The following is an 11,248-nucleotide window of genomic DNA, read 5'->3' on the forward strand; positions in this document are numbered from 1 at the left end:
AAAGATCTAGGACTTGCACATTAACCAAGTGATCAAATTCAGCATCATTATAATGGCAAAAGCTGACATCAAGTGTGATACAACTTGAATACATAGTATCACAAAGGATTGCAAATTGTCAATTGTCTTAAAAGGTGATAAAGGAAGGACTTAATTGACACAAAGAAATAGTAAGACAAATCATGAATGTGGAAGAGTCTACCAGAGACCCAGACTGGTCTCTTCAAAAAGGCAGTGTCGGGCTTCCCTGGTGGCGCAGTGGTTGAGAGTCCGCCTGCCGATGCGGGGGACACGGGTTCGTGCCCCGGTCTGGGAAGATCCCACATGCCGCGGAGAGGCTGGGCCCGTGAGCCATGGCCGCTGGGTCTGCGCGTCCGGAGCCTGTGCTCCGCAACGGGAGAGACCACGACAGTGAGAGGCCCGTGTACAGCAAAAAAAAAAAAAAAAGAAAAAAGGAAAAAAAAAAGGCAGTGTCATTGAGCAAAAGAGAAAAAAAAAATGGGAAGGGGAGGAGGCTATTTTAGATTATGAAGCAAAAACTAAACAACAGCCAAATGCAACTTGAGAGTCCCAACTAGATCCTGGTTTGTACTTTAGACCTTTGCGCTAGCTGTTCCTTATGTCCCCACAACTTAGCATTAAATATTCTGCCTTGTGTCTTTCAGCCTGAATATCACCTTCTCACTGAGGCTTTCTCTAAACCAATCTCAGTCTTCCCTTTTAGCTAACTCTCTTTTATTTTCTTTGAAGTATTTATTACTGTCTGAAGTTTTGTTCATTCATTAACTGCTTTCTTCATTCTCGAATGTAAGATCCTAGAAATCAGAGCCCTTGCCTATTTTGTCCACTGTAACCCTAATATCTTGAACCATGCCTAGCACACAGCATTTAATAAATGTTTTTTGAATGAATGGACCAATGAACAAAAAGGCAAAAAAGACTCAACAGACACTTAGGATCATGCAATGCCTCAGAAAGCTCACGAAGAACATCAGCCCAAAAGAATCAAACGCATACACTGAATGAATATTTGAGTGCCTAATATGTAAGTACTAAATGTGCACAGAAGACACTAAAAATATTACATGTGAATTATACTGCATGATATATTCCTTTGAAGTATTTGGCAGGAATTCATTAGCACAGGGCAACAGTGGTTAAGTGGTGGAGCATACAGGAGATACTCTACAGAGCTGGATAGAGTAGTTAATGAAAAATATGCCTCCTACCTAGGAAAATGAATATTCCAGTTATAAAAATGAACATGATATACATGAGAGGCAGTGAGACTAGTCTGGCTTGAACAGACCGCATGATGGGTATCATGTAAAATAAGGCTGGAAAGGTACAATGAGGGCCAAATGGAGAGCTTCAAAGATCAGTAAGGGAGTAGGCAATAATGAGTTACCGTAGGTTCCCGATCAGAGGGGAAACATTCAGATCGCAGTCCCTTAAGATTGGTCTGTTGTAGTACTGTCACTTCAATCTTAACCATTTCCAAAAATTACCAAGAAGAAAAACTCAAGTAACAGCAAATACTTCTTATGCAGTGTTCACCATGTGTTAGACACTTAGTTAAATATTGCACACGTATGTCATGCAGTAGGAATTGTAACTCCCATTTTGAAGATGAGGGAGGCTGAGATCATACAACTAGTAAGTAGCAGAGCCCTGGCAACAAGACTAGTTAAGAACTACAGCAGTACTTCAGTCTGCCCTCAGCTCATAAAAGCCTGGTCTAGAGTCATGTCAGCAAGTATAACGAGGAGCAGGGAAACCTAAGGGATACTGAGGAAGATAATACAGATCTACATGGCAGGATACAAAAGATTTTTTTTTAAAAAAGGGTATTAACAAATGACTCCCAGTTTCATGGTCTATCAGACCAGATTAAACGTATTCTATCTACAGAGATGGGAATATTAAGAAGGGAACTTGGTTAGTAAAGGTTTTTATGTTAAGGGAGGTAAGAGGTGAAACAATGGACTCAGTTGTGAACACGTGGACAGCTGAGTTAGAGGATATGCTCTATAAAGTCCCTGGAAAACCAAGAGGCATAAAAGAAAGATCACATCTAGATGGATTTAAGAGACATAAGGGCAGTGATATCAAATGAAGACATGAATAAGCCCAGTTCTCCAATCAAATACAGAAAGGGAAGCACGGGAGAAACCAGAAAACATGTATTCCTGCTACAGGTATGTCTGCATACAGGACAAGTATGCCATTGGACTATGCTATGAGGAAGCTAGGAGACAAGTTTCCCTTGTCCCAGTTTTACTGTTCCATAAAACAATGTAATAATAATGTGTAAGATTTAAGTGTTTACTATATGCTAGGCAATGTGCTGAGAAAGTTCACACGTATTCCCACATTTAATTGTCCCAAAACGTGGGGGCATCATCCTCATTTTATAGATGAAAAAACTGAGGCTTAGAGAACCTAAGGTGCATACCCAAGCAAAGTAGCAGAACTAGGGTAGAGGCCTGGGTCTACCTGGGGCCAAAGCCTATGATCTTAATTACTATACTGAAATAAATAATTATCAAGCCAGCCCACAGAGCACACGTAAACCATTAAGCTTCCTGTGTGTGTGTGTGTTAATATACACCTTGACATAAAACCTGCCATTTTAACCATTTGCAAATATGCAGTTCAGTGGCATCAAGTACATGCACATTGTTGTGCAACCATCACCACCATCCATCTTCAGAACTTTGATCCCAAACGAAAACTCCATATCCATTAAAGGTAGCTCCCCTTTCCCTCCTCTCCTCAGCCCCTGGCAACTACCATTCTACTTTCTCTCTCTATGAATTAGACTATTCTAGGTACCTCATACAAGTGTAATCATACAATATTTGTTCTTTTGTGGCTTATTTCACCTACCATAATGTCTTCAAGATTCATTACCATTAAGTTACTTATAAGTTAAATAAAATGTGAAATTCTAACGCACACATCATTATGCAGCTCTATAGGGAATTATATTCCAAAATTCCATTATGATTTATGAAACACACTTGGAAGAGAGAACTGCATTTACTGGAAAAAAAAAAAAAGGTGGGGGGACGTAAGGAAGACAGACAAATCAAAATTTGAAGGACCCACAGGAAAGTAAAACTTCAGATTCAGTAATAAGGAAGACAGCAGCTTGCTTGCTTTTGACTAGACTGAAGGATCTATCTAAGTATCTCAAGGCAAAAGCTAAGAAAGCAGTCCTGCAGAACAGACTGCAAACATTTAACACTGCTGGATCAACCAAGAAAAGACAAGACACTGTCGCTTTTTGGCAAAACACAGCAAGACTACTAAGCAAAAAAGCTTTAAAAATAAATACTGAAACAGAAGGATAAATTCCATTTTCCCTTGATTTGCATCTGAAAAACCAGCAGATGGGAGAGGCAACATTTAGTAAAACTGTATTGATCAATTTATAATTAACATCAATCTTTCTCCAAACAATGCACCAAGAGGTTCATTCTGGAAAAAAATTTCTTGTTCTCTAGATAGTAACATGAATCAAACATTTAAAATGAGAATAATAAAGGAAACACAAATTTGGAAGAGTATGCCATACCAGTGAATTCCTTAAAATAGCTGAAATAAACGTATCCTAAATGTTAAATATTCTAAGGGAATATTAGTAGCTAAAACTGGAACTTGCTTGCCTTTATAGAAATTAAATGAACTGGGACTTCCCTGGTGGTGCAGGGGTTAAGAATCCATCTGACAATGCAGGGCACACGGGTTCGAGCCCTGGTCCGGGAAGATCCCACATGCCGTGGAGCAACTAAGCCCATGTGCCACAACTACTGAGCCTGCCCTCTAGAGCCCACGAGCCACAACTACTGAGCCCCCGTGCCACAACTACTGAAGCCCATGCACCTAGAGCCCGTGCTCCGCAACAAAGAGAAGCCACTGCAATGAGAAGCCCGCACACCACAACGAAGAGTAGCCCCTGCTCGCCGCAACTAGAGAAAGCCGCAGCGCAGCAACGAAGACCCAACACAGCCAGGAAAAAAAAAAAGAAATTAAATGAACTACCTGAAATCTATGTATTACTAGGAGACAAGAGAAAATATGTTACTATTTAAGCTAAGTTACTGTCCAGAGTAGTAAAATTTACAAGTAACTATTGCTTTATAGAATATCTGTACATTTATCAGATTTATATATATAAACAAGCATCAAAGTACCACAAGATACTTCCACCTTTGAAGCAAAACAGCCACCTTTGAAGCAAAACAGAACAGCAACACTAGAAAAAATTAAATAAAAAGCCTAGGAGAAAACTTTAGAAATTAAAAAGTAGAAACTTAATAAAGGAAGAATCAGAATTCAAAGCAAATTTGCTTTCCGATACATGCATGAGTAAGTAAGCACAAAATTAAGCTATACAGGAGTACCACTAATTTTACAAGATATTTAGAAGAATGGCATAAGAAACAATTTTAAAAATAAGCTGTAGTGTTATGAGCTTCATACTGGGCAATTTTAAAGTGACTTGTCTGTAGGTCGTACCTTTCTACATGTGACAAACTGCCACAATATAGAAGAATGAACAGACACATCACCTTCACTTCCTTGTCAACCACCACCTTAAAGCACTCATGTTCAGTTAAGATACAGATGGTATGTGTTCAATACTGCACCACTTACAGATCCCACTCAATCCAAAAATCCATAAAATTTCTGCAATGTAGGTGACAACATGCTAAATTAATCATAAAATACCACAGCACTAAGATGAGGAACTTGCATTGAACAGAAGTTTAATATCAGAGATGCTAAGCAGCCTCGATCTACATAAATAGATTCTATAAAACAGTTTAGTATACTTCTGGCTTAAACTGTCAGCTTCACCTCAAAAGGAGAAGGACCTTCTTGTTTTATTTATTATTGGGAGACCGGAGACAGTACTAATAATCACTTACAGCCAACATTCTAAGGGACTGACAACTAAACACTTATTAACTGAATGTGATCAAATTCAAATCATACAGTACTTCTTGTGCCAGTTTACAAAACAAAAATAAAAGCATCACCACTCTAGAGCTGTCACCACTTAGTAATCGGAGATATCTGAAACTGCAGCTGCAATGTTTGTGTTTATTGCCTGTGCATATGACTCACTCTCAAAAAGGTTCTCCCAAGACTCTGGTGGATTTTTGAGAATGCAGAAACCATAACTGGGGCATACTGTGTGGGAAGTGTCATGACAATGAATGAATAAAAGAGGAAAAGAACTTGTGACAGAAAATTTTTAAGTTTTTATAAAAAGCAGGTTGCTCACAAAAGGCATATTTTTCTGCAGAATAACAGGAAAGGTTGGGGAAAGACATCCTGGCTCTGAGAAGCCTTCCTTGACTTCCTTGGTTGCATTCAGTGCATTTCTTACACTACAATATATTTAACTAGTTTCTCAGTCTGGCTCCCTGACCAGACTGCTGGCAACTTGAGACCAAAAGCGGTTAGAATCATCAGTACCTACTTCCCAAAATGTCCAACACACAGAGGGCTCTCAATAGGTATTTTCATAAAACTGGTTATTGAATAATCAATCTTACATTCACCTTCTAATTTACAAAGCACTTTCACAAACATTACTCTTTTGCTTCACATTAACAATCTTGTGAAGTGGGAAGGGCAATATTTAAACAAATGGCTTCTAGTTTTATATAGACTAAAACAACCCTGAAATCACAAAGATAATCACGTATTTGTTCATCTTTGAGATAACTTCTCCTTGGGACCTCAATATTCTTGTAAAACCTAGAGGTTTTGCTAGCATTTTCACAATGGGTAGCAATTACACAGCTCTGAGTCCTACAGAAGGGTTTTAACTATATAAAGCAGTGTTAGAGAAGGCTCTTCTAGAAATCAGACATTTAAGAAGCATCCTAAGCTATTTTTCCTGATCCTCTTTCTTTGTGACTCTGAGAAAGCAAGAAATTGCAAAAGGCAAAATGCTGGAGAGTGAATGATGTCATGGATGTCATGAAGGTGCATCAGTATCTGATGATGATTTAGCACAACAATGCAACACATTATGCCAAGAAGTATAATGTCAAACCACCAGGATGTTTCACTGCATTAATTTCATGACTCTTTATTAGCAAATTGAAATGGAGAGTGGCTCTCCAATTGTCTAAAATGGAGAAGTTGTTGGTTTAGGTTTATGTCCTTAGCAAAGGCACTAAGAAAATGTACAAATCTCTATGGAAAAGGCTTTAAGAAAAGAAAAAAAGGGTCAAAAAATTAGCTACTATTAAACTAAACAGTTGTCATTTTAACAATTAAAAGCTTTTTGAAACAGACAAAACACCCATGGGTCAATGTAGATAAAGTAATATATTCATACTGGGCTTGTCAAAAGCAAACAGTTACAGGATATAAAATGACAACATACAACAGAAAGGAAACCAATCAGATTATACACATGAATACGCTCAAAATTAGGGATCTGAAACAGAGCACCACTATTCACTGTAAAAGCTATAGACTGAATCTTAAATGTTCAATTCTAAATGATGCTATTTCCTCTCAAATTTTCCTTGTCCCTTTAAATCCATGACGTCATCATTCTTAAACACAAATTTAAGTTATAAAAGGTATTTGGCGTGCCCAAGCCAATGCCATCTCCTCAACAATTCCCCATAGCACAACTGCAACTGAAGCCTTCATTCCTCAAGGAAGAGACCACAAGGCTTCAAACCGGCTTTCCTACTTGAAAGAAACAAAGTCTCCAAATTAGCATTTGAACAACAACAACAAAAGTTGTTCTCAAAAAGGGTAAGTATAGTACAATGTCCCTGCCAGCAAGCGAGAACTGGTAATGTGTCTGAATCTTCACGCTGAGCAGTAGGAATCCCACCACGGAAAAGTCCAAAGACTTTGGCAATTGAGAAATGAAGCTTTTATTTTCCTAATAAAATTCGGGAGATTAACAGACAAAAGCAATTGGGTATTCCGAATCTCAACAATCCAAAGGTTTCAAAGGATCGAGAGGACTTCATTAGCCCCGAAGTTACTTTCCAGACACTATCAAGATCTTACGACTGTTTTTTTCTTCGTTTACAAATTGGTTCCCACCCTCCACGGTTCCCTTTGCACCAATTCTCACCAGAAGCCTTCCACGGTCACAACGTGGGCTGCTGTCTCAATCAAGGAGATCCGCAGTTCCTACCTCACTGGGGGAACACTCAAAAAACTAAGGGGTAGGAAAGGCTGCTTGTGTTTCATTTTTTAAGCCAATTCCAAAATCTTCCTTTTGCAGCTTCAGAGATGCTGGCCCCTCGCCGCAGCCCCAATTTTGGAGGGCACCGAACTCCGGCTCCTCTCAAAAGGCGTTAAAGATTTGGGGGTGGGGTGGAAGATAATTTGACACCCCAAAGCCATCCTTACACTGGTCACACACCCTTTCGTGGCTCCGGTGCGGGGACGAAAACCGCCGTGCTAGAGGGGAGAGGCCGGGTTCGCCCCCATCCCAAGGGCTGCCTGGAAAGGGGTTCTCCTCCGCCCTGCCTCACCCGGGGAGGCCGAGAATGACTACAGCAAGGCCCCCAGGCCAGCCGGCACCGACCCCCGCGCGGGGTGCAGGGCCTGCGCCGGACCCGTGGCATAAAGGGCATAAGCCGCCAGCTCCCCGCCGCGGCCCCGGGAGAGGAAGAGGCCTCACCTGGCCCAGCCAGCGCCACGCTCTCGGGTACGCTCCGCTGGCGAAGAAGGTGAGGGAGCCGGGGATAGGATCTGAGCAGAGGCGCTCCGCCCCAGGCCGCGCTTGCCGCACTCGGGATTCCTCACAGCTGGCGGGACACCCAGCCGCTCCGAGCCGCCATCTTCCTCCGCTCTAACGCCGCAGCCGCCTCCGCCGCCGTCACCGCCGCCGCCGCCGCTCTTGCTGCTCTGGCCGGGAGAAGACCACACGGAGTGCGCATGCGCCGGGGACCGGCACACAGGACACACGCGCGCGCACACACGTCAGTGCAGCGGGACCGCGGCAGGCGGCCTATGGGCGGCGCCATGTTGGGAAGGTACACGCCGCGGCCCGCCGCCCCCACCCTCCAACCCCCTGGTCCCCGGAGATTCTCCGAGGTTGGAACGCCGCCTGGGGGAGCCAAGCTGGAGTGAGGAAACCTCGCGCTTCCGCGCCCGCTTTCTTCGGGTGCCTACAAACGGCATTAGAACTGCACTCACCCTCCTCTGCACTGCTAGGGACAACTGAGCAGTTTTCCCAACGGCTTGAGTCTATGATAGATGTTAGACCAGGAATTAATTCATGTGTACCCCGAGGGCCCGATGAGCACAAGCGCTGTTGATGTCAACTGAAGGAGAGAAACTCAGTGCCTTGGTTATGCAACCGAAGCCTCCCATAATTGTGTACCAACCATTGTGTGACTTGTTACTAGCTCCATGTTTCAGATGAGGAAACTGAGGTGCGGGATATATCAGTTATTTTCCCAAAGCCACATATCTGGGGAGTTGGGGGGGAAGGTAGGATTTGAACTCAGGCGCTTCTGGTTCCCAAGCTCTTGTACTTTCCAGTATCACTATCACTGGTTCCAGCAAAATCCCCCTTCCAAGGGAGCAGCCTGGTGTGTAGGTGAGAACCTCCGTGAATTACCTGCACAGCATGTGGTCTAAGGAAATGCCAGAGATACAGAGCCCAAGGGCTTCAGTCTTCATCCCTTGCACCTAAAAATGAAGCAACCTTGAGCTGCCAGCCCACCACCCTGGGTAAAGTGGACCTTCTGGGACATCTCTTAGGACATAGGGCTGGGCCAGAACCCAGGTCTGCTCTCAAGTTGGGAAGGCAAGATGCTATTGAACAAACTTGGGTCAATCTCACACTAGAAAGCACTAGATCAGTGTTCCACAAACTTGAATAATGCAAAGACCCCTGGGTAAACACTCATGGAATCCCAGTATGAGAAACACTGATTTAAGAAACTCAAGTCTTTCAGTTAGGAAATATCACTGCAAAAGAGAAACTTGGCAATTATAAACATAAATAAATATTAAAATTGTATCATTAAAAATCTCAAGCTTAAAAATTGTCATAGAACTTGTGAACCCCACCACCCCGACCCCCAAGTACCCTGTAGACTCAATGTTAGAAACACTGGACCAGCTTTTGAGCACTTCCTTTTAAAAATGCAGGCTCCACCTTTTGGCTCTCTGAACAGTACCACGGAGGTCAGCAAGAACAAGCACCTTATGAATAGCAGCAAAAAGGGTACCAAGAAGAAAGTGGTTGATCTGTTTTCTAAGAAAGATTGGTATGTTGTGAAAGCACCAGCTATGTTCAATATAAGAAATATTGGAAAAACACTAGTCATAAGAACTCCAGGGGGACTTCCCTGGCGGTCCAGTGGTTAAGACTTTGCCTTCCAATGCAGGGGGTGGGGGTTTGATCCCTGGTTGGGGAGCTAAGATCCCACATGCCTCATGGCCAAAAAAACAAAACATAAAACAGAAGCAATATTGTAACAAATTGAATAAAGACTTTAAAAATAGTACGCATCAAAAAAATCTTAAAAAAAAAAAAAAAAACCTCTGGGAACCAAAATCCCATCTGATGGCCTCAGGGGTTGTTGTTTTTGAAGTGAGCCTTCCTGATCTGCAGAATGATGAAGTTGCATTAAAAAAATTCAAGCTGATTACTGAAGATGTTCAGGGGAAAAACTGCTTAATTTCCATGGCATGGATCATACCTGTGACAAAAGGAGCTCCATGGTCAAAAAAACAGCAGATCGTGACTGAAACTCATGTTGATGTCAAGACTACCAATGGTTATTTGCTTGTCTATTCTCTCTTGGCTTTACTAAAAAAATGCAACAATCAAATTCAGAAGACCACTTACGCTCAGCACCAACGGGTCTGACAAATCCAGAAGATGATGCAGACAAATGACGAGATAGAAATTGTCAATAAGTTGATTCCAGACAGCATTGGAAAAGACATGAGTCTCACCAGTCTAATTATCCACTCCATGATGTCTTTGTTAGAAAAGTAAAAATGCAGATATATATACATATGTATAATAGAATCACTTTGCTGTACACCTGAAACTAACACAACATTGTAAATCAACTATATTTCAATAAAAAAATTTTTAATAAAAATAAATAGACAATAAAGTAAAAATGCTGAAGAAGTTCAAGTTTGAATTGGGAAAACTCATGGAGTTTCATGATGAAGGTAGTAGTTCTGGAAAAGCTACTAGGGGTGAGGTAGGTACTAAAGTTGAATGAGCCAACTGATATGAGTCATGAGTCCAAGAATCTGTTTAAAATTCAGACGCTTAACAGTGACAAAAATAAAATCTTACTTGTATAAAAAAATGCAGGTTGCAGGGCTCACTTTAGACACTGACTTAGACTTCTTCTAAAGCTCCCCAGGGATTCTGATGTCCAGTTAGGTTTGGAACTGCTAGATTATGTTAGAACAGGTTCAAATACAGAAACCACTCCACCCTGAATCTCCTAGCTCAAGGATGGCAGGGATTTTTGTCTGTTTTGTTCAATGCTTTATCATAATTATAGAGACTGGCACCCTGTAGGGACTCGCTAAATATTGGTTAAATGGATGAAAGAATGAATGAACTGGGAATTTGAAAACTAAGAGGGCATTCAGTCAAATATTTAGTGAGCACCTAATATGTGCCAAGCCATGTGGTATGTACAGCAACGTACTTTTAAATAAAACAACGAAGTCCCTGCCCTCGTGGAGAGCCCAACAGTTTACTGGGAGAGACAGACAATAAACAAATAAATAAGCCAATATAAAATTATCAATTGTGATAAGCACAAAAGTATTATTATTAAAGCAAAGTCTTTAATAATAATCACAGTCGATGTATATTGTATACTCTCATTATGTACCAAATAACTGCTAAGTAAGTGCCATTGTTTAGCTTATTTTACAGATGATGAACCTGAAGCACCCAGGGATTAAGTGACTCAACTCATGGTCATGGGTAGGGTTTGAACGCAGGTGGTCTCACCTCAAAGCCTTTGCTATTGAACTCTACACAATGTTGCTTCTGACAAACAAGAGGACATAAGATTGAGGTCAGTTTATATACGGCCTGGAATATCAGGAAGAAAACTGGGTATTACCTCCTAGGTCATGGAGATTTGGGGGCAAAGAGGATATGTGATGAAATGGTGTTTTAGCACAATCTCTCTGCAGTGTGAAGACAGATTGGGACATGGCTGGAGGTACAGGGACAAGATATAAGGCT

General features: G+C 41.6%; 1 protein-coding gene and 1 pseudogene across 1 annotated transcript in view; one reads left to right on the top strand and one right to left on the bottom strand.

Annotated features, from left to right (window-relative positions):
• Positions 1-7,905, bottom strand: part of FBXO42 (F-box protein 42) — a 94,675-nt gene extending 86,770 nt beyond the window's left edge. The window contains exon 1 of the mRNA XM_060015126.1: positions 7,682-7,905. The gene's annotated coding sequence lies outside the window, so the exon portion shown is untranslated. The remainder of the gene's footprint in view (positions 1-7,681) is intronic.
• Positions 7,906-8,025: 120 nt separating this feature from the next.
• LOC132431351 (small ribosomal subunit protein eS1-like) lies at positions 8,026-10,295 on the top strand (annotated as a pseudogene).
• The last annotated feature ends 953 nt before the right edge of the window (positions 10,296-11,248 follow it).

This window comes from Delphinus delphis, chromosome 1 (assembly GCF_949987515.2).
Source record: "Delphinus delphis chromosome 1, mDelDel1.2, whole genome shotgun sequence".
Lineage (NCBI taxonomy): Eukaryota > Metazoa > Chordata > Mammalia > Artiodactyla > Delphinidae > Delphinus > Delphinus delphis.